Raw genomic sequence first — 13,577 nt, 5'->3', positions numbered from 1 at the left:
TTGATTATCGACAAATAAAAACATAAGGAAAATTTATTCATTATCATGTATTTTGTATTTTATCAGATTTAAGATCAAAGTTCACTTCCCTGCAAGTTGATTATCGACAAATAAAAACATAATGAGTATTTATTCATAATCATTTATTTTGTATTTTTATCAGATTTAAGATCAAAGTTCACTTTCTAGCAAGTTGAATATCGACAAATAAAAACATAAAGAACATTTATTCATAATCATTTATTTTGTATTTTTATCAGATTTAAGATCAAAGTTCACTTTCTTGCAAGTTGATTATCGACAAATAAAAACATAATGAGTATTTATTCATAATCATTTATTTTGTATTTTATCAGATTTAAGATCTTTCTTCCAGAAAGTGAATCTTGCAAGTTGACTATCGTCAAATAAAAACATAAAGAATATGTATTCATAATCATTTATTTTGTATTTTATAAGATTTAAGATCAAAGTTCACTTTCTTGCAAGTTCTTTATCGACAAATAAAAATATAAATAGCATTTATTCATAATCATTTATTTTGTATTTTTATCAGATTTAAGATCAAAGTTCACTTTCTTGCAAGTTGTTTATCGACAAATAAAAACATAAATAGCATTTATTCATAATCATTTATTTTGTATTTTTATCAGATTTAAGATCAAAGTTCACTTTCTTGCAAGCTGTTTATCGACAAATAGAAACATAAAGAATATTTATTCATACTCATTTAGTTTGTATTTTATCAGATTTAAGATCAAAGTTTACTTTCTTCCAAGTTCTTTATCGACAAATAAAAACATAATGACTATTTATTCATAATCATTTATTTTAAATTTTTATCAGATTTATGATCAAAGTTCACTTTCTTGCAAATTGATTATCGACAAATAAAAACATAAATAGAATATATTCATAATCATTTATTTTGTATTTTATCAGATTTATGATCAATGTTCACTTTCTTGCAAGTTGATTATCGACAAATAAAAACATAAAGAATATTTATTCATAATCATGTATTTTGTATTTTATCACATTTATGATCAAAGTTCACTTTCTTGCAAGTTGATTATCGTCAAATAAAAACATAAAGAATATGTATTCATAATCATTTATTTTGTATTTTATAAGATTTAAGATCAAAGTTCACTTTCTTGCAAGTTCTTTATCGACAAATAAAAACATAAATAGCATATATTCATAATCATTTATTTTGTATTTTATCATATTTATGATCAATGTTCACTTTCTTGCCAGTTGATTATCGACAAATAAAAACATAAAGAATATTTATTCATAATCATGTATTTTGTATTTTATCATATTTATGATCAAAGTTCACTTTCTTGCAAGTGGATTATCGACAAATAAAAACATAATGAGTATTTATTCATAATCATTTATTTTGTATTTGTTGTGGAGGCGAAGTAGTTCGTAATAAATAGTATTAGATTAATAAGTACTTCAGATTACAACTTTGTACCTCACGCAACCCTGTATACTACTTTTTGTATTATCTTTCATTTCTATTCTCATTGTAAAGACATGTTTATCCTTATTGAATAAAGTCAGTCATAATTTAACACTCAACATCGTCGGAACTTTAGGTTATGGGCCCAGGTTCCACGTGATTGCGAACGATCTTATAAAATAAGATAACGATTATTTTATAGTGAGAAAACTTAAATTAATGATTAAGCATAATGGCTGGTGTAGTAAGAATCGAGCCACTAAACGCGGAAAATTTTGACTCGTGGAAATTACAAATGCGGGCAATTTTGATAAAAAATGACTTGTGGGAATATGCAGACGGCACGAAGGTGCGTCCCACAGATGAAGCGAAACTCCCTGAATGGAAAAATGCTGATCAAAAGGCATCAGCGGACATTATATTGGCGATAACGCCATCAGAACTTGGGTTGATTTCGGAGTGCAAAAGTGCACGTGAAATTTGGACTAGGTTGGAATCGACATTCCAATCAAAGGGGCCAGCTATAAAAGCAACGTTACTTAAACGTGTAGCGTTGTCGCGTATGTCAGAAGACGAAAAAGTTCGAGAACATCTTAACGGATTCTTCGATGCTGTAGCAAAGCTAAAAGAAATAGGCGTCGCTATTGGCGATGAGCTACTAGCAATTTTGTTGTTGTACAGTTTACCGGCGTCATACGAGACATTTAGATGTGCAGTCGAAACGCGAGACGAACTGCCGAAGCCGGAGGTTCTTCGTGTGAAAATTCTCGAAGAGCATGAATCGCGAAAATCAAAAGAAGACAAAGTAGAAGATAATAATGTGCTTTACATAAAGAAAGGACAAAGCAAATCGTACGTTAATCGAAATTCAAAGCAAACAAAAAATTGCTATCGGTGCGGTAAACCGGGACATTTCGCGAGGAATTGCAACAACAAACAACAAAAACAAAACACGCGTGTTAATGAAGAAACAAACGAAACGGCAAAAGTGACATTAAGCACAATGGAAAAAGCATTTGCCGCCCCTATAGGAAATATGAGATGGTGTTTAGACAGTGGTTGTACATCTCATATGACTGCAAATCAAAACTTTTTTGAAAATGTCAAGAAAGTGAATGACGAACTAAGCTTAGCAAACAATTGTTCAACAAAGATAAGTGGTGTTGGTAAAGTGTGCACTACGGCTAACGTTCGCGGAAAACAAATTGAATTGAACTTAGACAACGTTTTACATGTAGCTGACTTACGTACGAATTTGTTATCGGTTGCTAAAATTACCGACAAGGGCTGTTCAGTGAAGTTCAAAAAGAACGAAGCCGTGATTATGAACAGTGACAATAGAATTATATTGGAAGCCGAAAGAATTGGCAATTTGTATTATTTAAAAACATCGAAAAATTTCGCGAATTTGGTAAATACAAAAAACAGTATTGCTTTGTGGCATTACAGAATGGGTCACGTTAACGAACGCGATTTGAAATCTATGGCAAACGGTTCGGTATACGGGTTAAAGTTTAAGCAAACTGAGAAACTATCCGAATGTGAAATCTGTGCTAGTGAAAAGCAAGTACGCGCGGCTTTTCCTAAATCAAACGAAAATAGAGTTGACGATCTGTTAGAGATTGTACACAGCGACGTGTGTGGGCCAATGAGGAGTGCGTCCCATGGCGGTGCGAAATATTTCGTGACATTCATTGACGAAAAGTCAAGGTGGTGTGAAATCTTTTTCATAAAGCAAAAATCGAATGTACTTGACGTTTTTAAAGAATATAAAGCAAAAGTTGAAACATTCACGGGAAAGAAAATTAAAGCGTTGCAATCGGACAACGGGCGTGAATATTGTAATAATGAATTTAATAAATTTTTAAATGAGTGCGGAATCAAACGTCGTCTTACGGCACCGTATACTCCGCAACAAAACGGTATGGCGGAACGCAAAAATAGAACTCTCGTTGAGATGGCCAGGTGCATGATGAAACATGCGGGTGCACCTCCATCGTTTTGGGCCGAAGCGGTAAATACGGCGTGTTATATTCGAAATCGTTGTGTAACGAGAACAACGGGTAAAGTTCCATACCGGGTATGGACCACACGAAATCCGACAGTGTCGTATATGAAGATATTTGGTACGAAAGCATACGTCCTTAAGAAAAATGCTGCAAAAGGAAAATTTGAATCGCGCGCGGAGCCATGTATATTTGTTGGCTACTCATGTGAGTCAAAAGCATATCGATTATATTCAGAGACCAAAAGGTGCATCATTATAAGTCGCGATGTAAAATTTATCGATAAATCGGGTTTTAACGAAACTTTTGAAGAATTTGAGTACGAAAATGAAAAGGATTCTGTAACAGAAAGAAAAATATACGTGATTTTTGAAAATAACAATAAAGACAGCGCGGTTGAATATAATAACGAAGAGTCGATAGATGAAACTAATTGTGAAGCAAACGCGGAAGGTGCTCCGCATCGTAGAGGAAGACCAAGATATGTGCGTACGGGAAAGCGAGGGCGACCACGAAAAGTGTATCACCATTTAATAGCTGACGTCGATTCAGAGGAGGATGCCACTAATCCAGACGAGTTTTATGAGTGCAATGAGACAAACCTTGTAACTGGGGATCCGCAAACTCTAACGGAAGCATTAAAATCCGAGGGCGCATCTACATGGGTAAAGGCGCTTGAAGACGAACTTTTGGCACACATGAGGAACAGAACTTGGCAAATAATAGAAAAGCCAACGGGCAGCAAAGTAATTGGTAACAAGTTCGTGTTCCGTACGAAAGATAATAATCTAAAGAAAGTTAGACTAGTTGCAAAGGGGTACGCTCAACGCCCAGGGGAAGACTTTCATGAAGTGTCCTCTCCAGTTGCACGGTCAACTTCAGTACGACTCTTTACGGCGCTGAGTACAGAGCTGGATCTCCAGATACATCAGATGGATGTGATTACCGCGTACCTGAATGGGGATCTAAACGAAAGTATCTACATGGATATTCCAGATTTACTTATTAGCGTGTTGAAGAAAATTCAACGAGGTCAACCAGTTGGTTTAAAAGGTTTGACGAAATATAGCAACGAAATACAGCAAACTGCGAAAGAGTGGAGAACAGCATTACAACGAGCAAACCCGGTATGTCTAGTAAAGAAGGCATTATACGGACTGCGTCAATCAGGGTTAATGTGGTATCAGAAATTATCATTAACTCTCAACGAAATTGGACAAAATTTGATCCATGTTTCTACGTGCATCGAGAAGGTGGTAACATTAAAAGGCGAAATATTTTTATCGCAAAAGGCATATGCTGAATCAATATTGGAGCGATTCGGTATGTCGCAGTGCAATCCTTCGAAGACGCCAATAGAAGCGAATTGCAAACTCACAATGCCTACGACAAAAGATGAGGCGATTATGGGGAAATACCCATATCAAAGTTTAATCGGTGCCTTGATGTACTTGGCGGTGTCTACGAGGCCGGACATAGCGTATGCAGTGAATTTCATGAGCCAATTCAATAGTAACTACACTGAAGAGCACTGGAAATCAGCGAAGAGAATATTACGATACATCAAGGGCACATTACAACATGGTTTGCTGTACAAAAAGACAGGGGCAGATTTGTATGGTGTAGTCGATGCTGATTGGGGCGCCAACCCATCAGACAGACGGTCGTATTCAGGCTACGCATATGTATTTGCTGGTTCGTCTATAAGTTGGGAAGCAAGAAAACAACGTACAGTTTCACTTTCCAGTACTGAATCAGAATACATCGCTATAACTGAGGCAGCTAAAGAAGCTCTATATTTGACTCTGAAAGAGGTGGGAATCAATTGTACCTGCGTCAGACTATTTAACGATAACCAAAGCGCACAAAAGTTAGCGGTATATTCAAATTTCCATCCTCGAACGAAACACATCGACATACGACATCACTTCATTCGGGACTGCGTTCGAGATAAGGCGATTATATTAGAATATATGTCAACACAGGAAATGCCAGCGGACATATTTACCAAGGGTCTTACACATATGAAGCATAATATCTGTTCATCGAATTTGGGCCTTATCGAACGCAATCACAAATAATAAACTCTCTACTTCGAGAGGAGGTGTTGTGGAGGCGAAGTAGTTCGTAATAAATAGTATTAGATTAATAAGTACTTCAGATTACAACTTTGTACCTCACGCAACCCTGTATACTACTTTTTGTATTATCTTTCATTTCTATTCTCATTGTAAAGACATGTTTATCCTTATTGAATAAAGTCAGTCATAATTTAACACTCAACATCGTCGGAACTTTAGTATTTTTATCAGATTTAAGATCAAAGTTCACTTTCTTGCAAGTTGTTTATCGACAAATAGAAACATAAAGAATATTTATTCATAATCATTTATTTTATATTTTTATCAGATTTAAGATCAAAGTTCACTTTCTTGCAAGTTGATTATCGACAAATAAAAACATAATGACTATTTATTCATAATCATTTATTTTAAATTTGTATCAGATTTATGATCAAAGTTCACTTTCTTGCAAATTGATTATCGACAAATAAAAACATAAATAGAATATATTCATAATCATTTATTTTGTATTTTATCAGATTTATGATCAAAGTTCACTTTCTTGCAAGTTGATTATCGACAAATAAAAACATAAAGAATATTTATTCATAATCATGTATTTTGTATTTTATCACATTTATGATCAAAGTTACTTTCTTGCAAGTTGATTATCGTCAAATAAAAACATAAAGAATATTGATTCATAATCATTTATTTTGTATTTTATCAGATTTATGATCAAAGTTCACTTCCTCACAAGTTGATTATCGACAAATAAAAATATAAATTGCATTTATCATCATTTATTTTGTATTTTTATCAGATTTAAGATCAAAGTTCACTTTCGTGCAATTTGATTATCGACAAATAAAAACATAATGAGTATTTATTCATAATCATTTATTTTGTATTTTTATCAAAGTTCACTTTCTTGCAGGTTGTTTATCGACAAATAGAAACATATAGAATATTTATTCATAACCATTTATTTTGTATTTTATCAGATTTATGATCAAAGTTCACTTCCTTACAAGTTGATTATCGAAAAATAAAAACATAAATTGCATTTATCATCATTTATTTTGTATTTTTATCAGATTTGAGATCAAAGTTCACTTTCTTGCAAGTTGTTTATCGACAAATAGAAACATAAAGAATATTTATTCATAATCATTTATTTTAAATTTTTATCAGATTTATGATCAAAGTTCACTTTCTTGCAAGTTGATTATGGACAAATAAAAACATAAAGAATATGTATTCATAATCATTTATTTTGTATTTATGAGATTTATGATCAAAGTTCACTTTCTTGCAAGTTGAATATCGACAAATAAAAACATAAAGAATATTTATTCATTATCATGTATTTTGTATTTTATCAGATTTAAGATCAAAGTTCACTTTCTTCCAAGTTCTTTATCGACAAATAAAAACATAAATGGCATTTATTCATAATCATTTATTTTGTATTTTTATCAGATTTAAGATCAAAGTTCACTTTCTTGCAAGTTGAATATCGACAAATAAAAACATAAAGAACATTTATTCATAATCATTTATTTTGTATTTTTATCAGAATTAAGATCAAAGTTCACTTCTTTGCAAGTTGATTATCGACAAATAAAAACATAATGAATATTTATTCATTATCATGTATTTTGTATTTTATCAGATTTAAGATCAAAGTTCACTTTCTTCCAAGTTCTTTATCGACAAATAAAAACATAAATGGCATTTGTTCATAATCATTTATTTTGTATTTTTATCAGATTTAAGATCAAAGTTCACTTTCTTGCAATTTGATTATCGACAATTAAAAACATAATGAGTATTTATTCATAATCATTTATTTTGTATTATTATCAGATTTAAGATCAAAATTAACTTTCTTGCAAGTTGAATATCGACAAATAAAAACATAAAGAACATTTATTCATAATCATTTATTTTGTATTTTTATCAGAATTAAGATCAAAGTTCACTTTCTTGCAAGTTGAATATCGACAAATAAAAACATAAAGAACATTTATTCATAATCATTTATTTTGTATTTTTATCAGATTTAAGATCAAAGTTCACTTTCTTGCAATTTGATTATCGACAATTAAAAACATAATGAGTATTTATTCATAATCATTTATTTTGTATTATTATCAGATTTAAGATCAAAATTCACTATCTTGCAATTTGATTATCGACAAATAAAAACATAATGAGTATTTATTCATAATCATGTATTTTGTATTTATCATATTTAAGATCAAAGTTCACTTTCTTGCAAGTTGAATATCGACAAACAAAAACATAAGGAAAATGTATTCATAATCATTTATTTTGTATTTTTATCAAATTTAAGATCAAAGTTCACTTTCTTGCAATTTGAATATCGACAAATAAAAACATAAGGAAAATTTATTCATAATCATTTATTTTGTATTTTTATCAGATTTAAGATCAAAGTTCGCTTTCTTCCAAGTTCTTTATCGACAAATAAAAACATAAATGGCATTTATTCATAATCATTTATTTTGTATTTTTATCAGATTTAAGATCAAAGTTCACTTTCTTGCAAGTTGAATATCGACAAATAAAAACATAAAGAACATTTATTCATAATCATTTATTTTGTATTTTTATCAGAATTAAGATCAAAGTTCACTTCTTTGCAAGTTGATTATCGACAAATAAAAACATAATGAATATTTATTCATTATCATGTATTTTGTATTTTATCAGATTTAAGATCAAAGTTCACTTTCTTCCAAGTTCTTTATCGACAAATAAAAACATAAATGGCATTTATTCATAATCATTTATTTTGTATTTTTATCAGATTTAAGATCAAAGTTCACTTTCTTGCAAGTTGAATATCGACAAATAAAAACATAAAGAACATTTATTCATAATCATTTATTTTGTATTTTTATCAGAATTAAGATCAAAGTTCACTTTCTTGCAAGTTGAATATCGACAAATAAAAACATAAAGAATATTTATTCATTATCATGTATTTTGTATTTTATCAGATTTAAGATCAAAGTTCACTTTCTTCCAAGTTCTTTATCGACAAATAAAAACATAAATGGCATTTATTCATAATCATTTATTTTGTATTTTTATCAGATTTAAGATCAAAGTTCACTTTCTTGCAATTTGATTATCGACAATTAAAAACATAATGAATATTTATTCATAATCATGTATTTTGTATTTATATCAGATTTAAGATCAAAGTTCACTTTCTAGCAAGTTGAATATCGACAAATAAGAACATAAAGAACATTTATTCATAATCATTTATTTTGTATTTTTATCAGAATTAAGATCAAAGTTCACTTTCTTGCAAGTTGATTCTCGACAAATAAAAACATAAAGAATATGTATTCATAATCATTTATTTTGTATTTATCAGATTTATGATCAAAGTTCACTTCCTTGCAAGTTGAATATCGACAAATAAAAACATAAGGAAAATTTATTCATAATCATTTATTTTGTATTTTATCAGATTTAAGATCAAATTCACTTCCCTGCAAGTTGATTATCGACAAATAAAAACATAATGAGTATTTATTCATAATCATTTATTTTGTATTTTTATCAGATTTAAGATCAAAGTTCACTTTCTAGCAAGTTGAATATCGACAAATAAAAACATAAAGAACATTTATTCATAATCATTTATTTTGTATTTTTATCAGAATTAAGATACAAGTTCAATGTTTTGCAAGTTCTTTATCGACAAATAAAAACATAAATAGCATTTATTCATAATCATTTATTTTGTATTTTTATCAGAATTAAGATCAAAGTTCACTTTCTTGCAAGTTGATTATCGACAAATAAAAACATAATGAATATTTATTCATAATCATTTATTTTGTATTTTATCAGATTTAAGATCAAAGTTCATTTTCTTGCAAGTTGATTATCGACAAATAAAAACATAAAGAATATGTATTCAGAATCATTTATTTTGTATTTATGAGATTTATGATCAAAGTTCACTTTCTTGCAAGTTGAATATCGACAAATAAAAACATAAGGAATATTTATTCATAATCATTTATTTTGTATTTTATCAGATTTAAGATCAAAGTTCACTTCCCTGCAAGTTGATTATCGACAAATAAAAACATAATGAGTATTTGTTCATAATCATTTATTTTGTATTTTTATCAGATTTAAGATCAAAGTTCACTTTCTTACAAGTTGAATATCGACAAATAAAAACATAAAGAATATTTATTCATAATCATTTATTTTGTATTTTATCAGATTTATGATCAAAGTTCACTTTCTTGCAAGTTGATTATCGACAAATAAAAACATAAAGAATATTTATTCATTATCATGTATTTTGTATTTTATCAGATTTAAGATCAAAGTTCACTTTCTTCCAAGTTCTTTATCGACAAATAAAAACATAAATGGCATTTATTCATAATCATGTATTTTGTATTTTATCAGATTTAAGATCAAAGTTCACTTTCTTGCAAGTTGATTATCGGAAAATAAAAACATAAAGAATATTTATTCATAATCATTTATTTTGTATTTTATCAGATTCAAGATACAAGTTCAATGTCTTGCAAGTTCTTTATCGACAAATAAAAATATAAATAGCATTTATTCATAATCATTTATTTTGTATTTTTATCAGATTTAAGATCAAAGTTCACTTTCTGACAAGTTGAATATCGACAAATAAAAACATAAAGAATATTTATTCATAATCATTTATTTTGTATTTTATCAGATTTATGATCAAAGTTCATTTTCTTGCAAGTTGATTATCGACAAATAAAAACATAAAGAATATTTATTCATAATCATTTATTTTGTATTTTTATCAGAATTAAGATCAAAGTTCACTTTTTTGCAAGTTGATTATCGACAAATAAAAACATAAAGAATATTTATTCATTATCATGTATTTTGTATTTTATCAGATTTAAGATCAAAGTTCACTTTCTTCCAAGTTCTTTATCGACAAATAAAAACATAAATGGCATTTATTCATAATCATGTATTTTGTATTTTATCAGATTTAAGATCAAAGTTCACTTTCTTGCAAGTTGATTATCGGAAAATAAAAACATAAAGAATATTTATTCATAATCATTTATTTTGTATTTTATCAGATTTAAGATACAAGTTCAATGTCTTGCAAGTTCTTTATCGACAAATAAAAATATATATAGCATTTATTCATAATCATTTATTTTGTATTTTTATCAGAATTAAGATCAAAGTTCACTTTCTTGCAAGTTGATTCTCGACAAATAAAAACATAAAGAATATGTATTCATAATCATTTATTTTGTATTTATCAGATTTATGATCAAAGTTCACTTCCTTGCAAGTTGAATATCGACAAATAAAAACATAAGGAAAATTTATTCATAATCATTTATTGTGTATTTTATCAGATTTAAGATCAAATTCACTTCCCTGCAAGTTGATTATCGACAAATAAAAACATAATGAGTATTTATTCATAATCATTTATTTTGTATTTTTATCAGATTTAAGATCAAAGTTCACTTTCTAGCAAGTTGAATATCGACAAATAAAAACATAAAGAACATTTATTCATATTCATTTATTTTGTATTTTTATCAGAATTAAGATACAAGTTCAATGTTTTGCAAGTTCTTTATCGACAAATAAAAACATAAATAGCATTTATTCATAATCATTTATTTTGTATTTTTATCAGAATTAAGATCAAAGTTCACTTTCTTGCAAGTTGATTATCGACAAATAAAAACATAATGAATATTTATTCATAATCATTTATTTTGTATTTTATCAGATTTAAGATCAAAGTTCATTTTCTTGCAAGTTGATTATCGACAAATAAAAACATAAAGAATATGTATTCAGAATCATTTATTTTGTATTTATGAGATTTATGATCAAAGTTCACTTTCTTGCAAGTTGAATATCGACAAATAAAAACATAAGGAATATTTATTCATAATCATTTATTTTGTATTTTATCAGATTTAAGATCAAAGTTCACTTCCCTGCAAGTTGATTATCGACAAATAAAAACATAATGAGTATTTGTTCATAATCATTTATTTTGTATTTTTATCAGATTTAAGATCAAAGTTCACTTTCTTACAAGTTGAATATCGACAAATAAAAACATAAAGAATATTTATTCATAATCATTTATTTTGTATTTTATCAGATTTATGATCAAAGTTCACTTTCTTGCAAGTTGATTATCGACAAATAAAAACATAAAGAATATTTATTCATTATCATGTATTTTGTATTTTATCAGATTTAAGATCAAAGTTCACTATCTTCCAAGTTCTTTATCGACAAATAAAAACATAAATGGCATTTATTCATAATCATGTATTTTGTATTTTATCAGATTTAAGATCAAAGTTCACTTTCTTGCAAGTTGATTATCGGAAAATAAAAACATAAAGAATATTTATTCATAATCATTTATTTTGTATTTTATCAGATTTAAGATACAAGTTCAATGTCTTGCAAGTTCTTTATCGACAAATAAAAATATAAATAGCATTTATTCATAATCATTTATTTTGTATTTTTATCAGATTTAAGATCAAAGTTCACTTTCTGACAAGTTGAATATCGACAAATAAAAACATAAAGAATATTTATTCATAATCATTTATTTTGTATTTTATCAGATTTATGATCAAAGTTCATTTTCTTGCAAGTTGATTATCGACAAATAAAAACATAAAGAATATTTATTCATTATCATGTATTTTGTATTTTATCAGATTTAAGTTCAAAGTTCACTTTCTTCCAAGTTCTTTATCGACAAATAAAAACATAAATGGCATTTATTCATAATCATTTATTTTGTATTTTTATCAGATTTAAAATCAAAGTTCACTTTCTTGCAAGTTGAATATCGACAAATAAAAACATAAAGAACATTTATTCATAATCATTTATTTTGTATTTTTATCAGAATTAAGATCAAAGTTCACTTTTTTGCAAGTTGATTATCGACAAATAAAAACATAATGAATATTTATTCATAATCATATATTTTGTATTTTTATCAGATTTAAGATCAAAGTTCACTTTCGTGCAAGTATTTTATCGACAAATAAAAACATAAAGAATATTTATACATAATCATGTATTTTGTATTTTATCAGATTTAAGATCAAAGTTCACTTTCTTGCAATTTGATTATCGACAATTAAAAACATAATGAATATTTATTCATAAGCATGTATTTTGTATTTTTATCAGATTTAAGATCAAAGTTCACTTTCTGACAAGTTGAATATCGACAAATAAAAACATAAAGAATATTTATTCATAATCATTTATTTTGTATTTTATCAGATTTATGATCAAAGTTCATTTTCTTGCAAGTTGATTATCGACAAATAAAAACATAAAGAATATTTATTCATTATCATGTATTTTGTATTTTATCAGATTTAAGTTCAAAGTTCACTTTCTTCAAAGTTCTTTATCGACAAATAAAAACATAAATGGCATTTATTCATAATCATTTATTTTGTATTTTTATCAGATTTAAAATCAAAGTTCACTTTCTTGCAAGTTGAATATCGACAAATAAAAACATAAAGAACATTTATTCATAATCATTTATTTTGTATTTTTATCAGAATTAAGATCAAAGTTCACTTTTTTGCAAGTTGATTATCGACAAATAAAAACATAATGAATATTTATTCATAATCATATATTTTGTATTTTTATCAGATTTAAGATCAAAGTTCACTTTCGTGCAAGTATTTTATCGACAAATAAAAACATAAAGAATATTTATACATAATCATGTATTTTGTATTTTATCAGATTTAAGATCAAAGTTCACTTTCTTGCAATTTGATTATCGACAATTAAAAACATAATGAATATTTATTCATAAGCATGTATTTTGTATTTTATCATATTTAAGATCAAAGTTCACTTTCTTGCAAGTTGAATATCGACAAATAAAAACATAAGGAAAATTTGTTCATAATCATTTATTTTGTATTTTTA

The sequence above is a fragment of the Zeugodacus cucurbitae genome, chromosome 3 (genome assembly GCF_028554725.1).
Source record: "Zeugodacus cucurbitae isolate PBARC_wt_2022May chromosome 3, idZeuCucr1.2, whole genome shotgun sequence".
In the NCBI taxonomy this organism is placed as follows: domain Eukaryota; kingdom Metazoa; phylum Arthropoda; class Insecta; order Diptera; family Tephritidae; genus Zeugodacus; species Zeugodacus cucurbitae.
The sequence above is the reverse complement of the archived record's forward strand: the minus strand, read 5'-3'. Positions refer to the sequence as shown.